At 40.1% G+C, this 4,809-nt stretch overlaps 1 non-coding gene across 1 annotated transcript; it reads right to left on the reverse strand.

Annotated features, from left to right (window-relative positions):
• Positions 1-4,399: 4,399 nt before the first annotated feature.
• LOC130033887 (small Cajal body-specific RNA 24) lies at positions 4,400-4,529 on the reverse strand. Its single transcript, XR_008793996.1, has one exon. It is a non-coding gene; the product is annotated as a small Cajal body-specific RNA 24 (non-coding RNA).
• Between the last annotated feature and the right edge of the window lie 280 nt (positions 4,530-4,809).

Genomic DNA, 4,809 nt, shown 5'->3' on the forward strand with positions numbered 1-4,809 from the left:
AATAAAATACTTTAACCTTTCTTCAATTAACATAATAATATATTCACTATATTTCCAATGCTTTAAAGTCAATTAGTTACGTTTATTTATTTATTTATTTATTTATTTTTGGGTCACACACAACAATGCACAGGGGTTACTCCTGGTTCATGCACTCAGGAATTACTCCTGGCCATGCTCGGGGGACTACATGGGATGCTGGGAATCGAACACGGGTCAGGCCACGTGAAAGACAAATGCCCAACCCGCTGTGCTATCACTCCAGCCCCTTTTTAGAATTTTAGCTATTGATATTGTTTGACTATTGATAAAAATCCCAGATCATTTCTGATCCTGGTAGCAGCAGACTGCAGTTTAGGGCAGGAGACTATAGCACTCCTAAAGAGGAGGTCTTTCAATGTGGGGACACACTAATACTCATTTACACATTCTTGAACTGGAACAAGAACATGCCACCCTCATATGCACATCTCAGAGGAGGGAGAGAATCAAAGCACCCAACAAACGCTTCAGACTTGGGAAGAACATGCTAACTCTAAGACTAACTCTAGTCTGCTAGAGTTAACTAACATGCTAACTCTAGGACTAACATGGTAACTCTGGGCCTAGCTTCTGAAGACCAGTATTTTTTTCTCACTAACATTACAATGAACTTACACCATTTAAGGTCATACAATATGTTTTTATTCAACCAACTAGTCAAAATACCTATAATAGAAGTAAATGAGAGCAAAGAGTACTAGGGTGAGGCAAATCCAGGGAATACAAGTTAAGGGAATAAATGAATTGAAGAGCTAGATCTGGGTTTGAGCTTTATATTCAATAGCTCATTTGATAGTTAAAACAATGCTATAAAAAAAAGACATTTTCTTTTAGAGGTGGATAAACAGAATATAAAAAAGTTAATTAACTTTCCAATGTTCTCAAAATTGGTAATTTAAAGAAGCAGAATTTAGGCAGTGGGGGATTTTTCAAAGAACTGAAGTTTGGGCTTTATATGTCAGAATTATGGGTTCAATACTCCTGATTCCCTGAGGTCTTTTAAACTGAATTGATCTATTAAACATTCTCTTCTTTTTTCAGCTTGCTAATTCACTGGGAAGACTGTAATTGCAGATTTTCTTGACCCCTCAAAGAAGCAACAGAATTACTCATATCTAACTAAGTTTAGGGTGACTCCATAACCCATATTTGTTTGTTTGTTTTTCTATTTTCTGAACTGTGTCCTCACACCAAAAGCTGACTTTGAGGATGTTTAAAAATTATTAGAGAGTGGAGGGAAGAGTAGAAATCATTAAAAAGATAAAATTTTCAGTGACAGAAAAGGTAGAGAAAAAATTTTGACTTAAAATAGAAGAAGGAGGAAGAAAAGAGGAAGTGGAGAAGGATGATATGAAGATGAAAAAAAGAAGAAGAGGAGGAGGAGGAGGAAAAAAGACAAAGAACAGAAAGTTTGAGAGATATTATAGCAAGTAGCAAACTGGCCTTGCATATGGTTGACCCAGATTCAATCCCTGGAAAAACTTATGGACCCCTCCATGCCTACCATGAGTAATTCCTGAGTGCAGCTGTGTGTGTTCCAACAAGAAAAAAGAAAAGAAAAGGAAAAACAATAAAATAGCTGTCATGTGTATGTGGTTCATAGTAAAGCATTATTATGCATCTGTGAGTTCTGATGCCAGTCCCCAATAACGTGGGTAAAGAGTACTAAATACATTAAGTAAAAAGATAAATAAAGTATAAGGATCAGAGAGATGTTAAAGAAGGTAAAGCACTTACCTTGCATGTAGCTAGAGAGACTGTGACCCTGGTTTAAATCTGAGGCGTCACATATGATCCCCTGAGCAATGCCAGAGAGTACCCCTAAGCCTAGAGCCAGGAACAGTTCCTTAGAACAACCAGGTATGACCCAACCAACCCATATTCCCCTCTCCCCTAAATTAGAATAAAACACTTTTCACTTTAAAAATTAAAAGAAAACTAGTACAGGATGGGATTCCAGTAAAATGCAACAAGAGCAAGGGTCTAGAGCCGTAGTAAACAATTATAGACAAAAAGTAAAGAAAGAGGGTCTGGAGAAATAGTATAGCAGGTACAATCCTTGCTTTGCTTGTCATTGACCTGGGTTCAATCTCAAGCACCAATATAGTCCCACAAACACCAACAGGATCCCTGAGCACAGAATTAGGAGTAAGCCCAGAGCACTGTGTCAGGTGTGAACCCTATACAAAATAAAAACTAAAGAAGGGAACATCTGTGTGATTTCGAGGTCAGCTTTGATGAATACTACTGAGCTCCTTAATTAATGCCTTTCTATATTGATATAAAATTTGAATTTCATAAGACCTCTGCTCCATTTCTCTTTCAATCTGTTAACTGGAGTCTCAGATCCATATGTATGTACAGTTGCCATTTTTCATTCCCTAATCCCCCTACCCTATATTTACTAAATATCTTCCTTTCAAGCCAGCCAGGCGAGTAATCCTTAAAAAAAAAAGTTAGAATTTGCAATTATTTTTATGAGGTCCATGCAAATGGCCATAAATTCTATACTTGATATAGGGAGCTGTGATGTTTACAATAAGACAGAGTCAAACCTAATATTTGCATCTAGGGCCTTGTCTGTTAGAATAGCAGTGGGGAGTCCAAAGTACAGGACCAGTGCCCCAAAGTGTGCTATCAGCCTGTTTTATAAGTGTTTCCCAGTAGGTCCCTAGGAACTAGTCTCTTAGGCCTGCTGGCGGCTCCTTTGAAATGGAAATATCAGCTCTCCTAATGCCCTTATCAAAAATATGTCCATTACTGAGTTAGATAAAATTGTTTGAGTACTCATTTAAAATCCTTAGCAGTCATTCCTGCCTTGGGCCAGGGAGATAGTCATTTAAAGCAACATGATAAAACAAGAAAAACAATTGGGGGATTCTATCCACATCTTCAATACCTGGGGTTTGAACTCAAGTCTTTGATATGCAGCAGCCACCAAGGAAAACACCCTTTCTTTCTTTTGTGAATATCCAACACACTGCCCCTTGTTCTTCAGACCATAGTAATAAATCAATGTTTTTAAGGAGGCACTTTTGGTTTAGTATCCATAGACTGAAGTAAATCCAAGCCTTAAGATAAAAGAAAAGCAAGAAATGGAAGGAGGTTAATGTTAATCCTCCCCTATGTTAAGTCTGGAAAACTTCTTCTCTTCAAGAATCAGTTTTGGTTATAAATTTAACATGAAATAATTCTCAGGGAGGAGTGGGATCACTTTTTTTTTTTACAATAAAGAATAGTCTAGCTGAGAAGTTCCAACTATAGTGAAATCTCATGGCATGCTAGGATAGAAAGTAAATCTTTTAAGTTCTACATAAACTGGAGACCTTTTGTGCAATCCTGAGAGAAATTGCATAGCAAGCCACTTGTAATGTCAGTGATTTCTGAGCATTTCTGTTGTAAATAGGAATAAGGAATAAGGAATATCTTATTCCTTGCAGATCAGGCCCAAACCTTCCCCAGCTCCTGGAAGAGAACAACGCAGAGTCGGGGCCCTGCCCCGAGCAGAGCCCCGATGGCCAAGGACCTCTGGAACCAGCCACAGCCATGCTTAAGACCACTCTCCACACATTGGGATGAGCTTCACGCATGAAGGAATGGGCAGAGGAACCCGGGCGTGCAGGACCTGGGGCTGAAATCTCCAAACCTCCAATCAGGACTGGGCCTCCTCCACCCAGATCCCCCATCTTCCAGTAGGCAGGCATTACTCCCACCAACTGCCCCCCCCCCCCCCCCCCCCGCCGCCAGTGCCGTGTTATCTGATCAATGGCCAAGACCCAGAGATCTAGTTCTTACTCTTGGAGAACCCAGCAGGCTACCAAGAGTATCCTGCCCGCACGGCAGAGTCTGGCAAATCCCCGTGGCATACTCGATATGCCAAAAACCATACAATGGTGGTCTCACTCCCCTGACCCTGAAAGAGCCTCAAATGTGGCACTTTCTAAAATCTTAGGGCTAGGATGAAGGAGACGTTACTGGTGCCTGCTTGAGGAAATTAATGAACAATGGGATAACAGTGATACAGTGATACAGTGCTAGATCAGAAAAATGTGTATGTCCATCTATATCTATGCATGTTCATTGTGTGTATCCTTTCATAACTCCTCTCTTATTATATGTGGTTTAATTAAGCGGAGAGTCCAAAACTGAATTTATCATGGCAGAGGAATGGAGGAATGAGGGAGGAACACTGAGACTATGGTGGTGGGAAGTGGACACTCTGGCAGAGGTGTGGTGTTGGAACATTGTATGCATGAAACCCTGTCATTAAAAGTATTGTGAATCACAGTGCCTCATGTTTTAAAAACATAAAACAGGGATAAAGCATTATTTAGTTAAGCGTCGTTTATTTTTTTTTAAATGTCAGTAGTGGGATGATGCACCCATTTTACTTGCAAAGGATACACAGTGAGCTACTGATTTTCTCTAGGATATTCACTAATTGTTATCTTCACTGTAAGAAGGAATTGCTTTAACATAAATGTCCAAGGGCCAGAGAGATAGTGCAGCAGGTAGGGCATTTGCCTTGCCTGCAGTTGACCAGGGTTTGATCCCCACACCTCGTAGAATTAACTTAAACTTATTTAAAATTTTGAGGGATGGAGAGATAGTACAGCGAGTAAGGCACTTGTATTGCATGCAAGTCAACCTGGGTTCAATCTCTGGCATCCCACATGGTCCCCTGAGCCCTCCCAGGAGTGATTTCTGAGTGCAGAGCCAGGTGTGATCACTGACCATTGCCAGGTATGACCCCAAAACCAAAAAATA

This window comes from Sorex fumeus, unplaced genomic scaffold, assembly GCF_029834395.1.
Source record: "Sorex fumeus unplaced genomic scaffold, SorFum_2.1 ptg000054l, whole genome shotgun sequence".
Lineage (NCBI taxonomy): Eukaryota > Metazoa > Chordata > Mammalia > Eulipotyphla > Soricidae > Sorex > Sorex fumeus.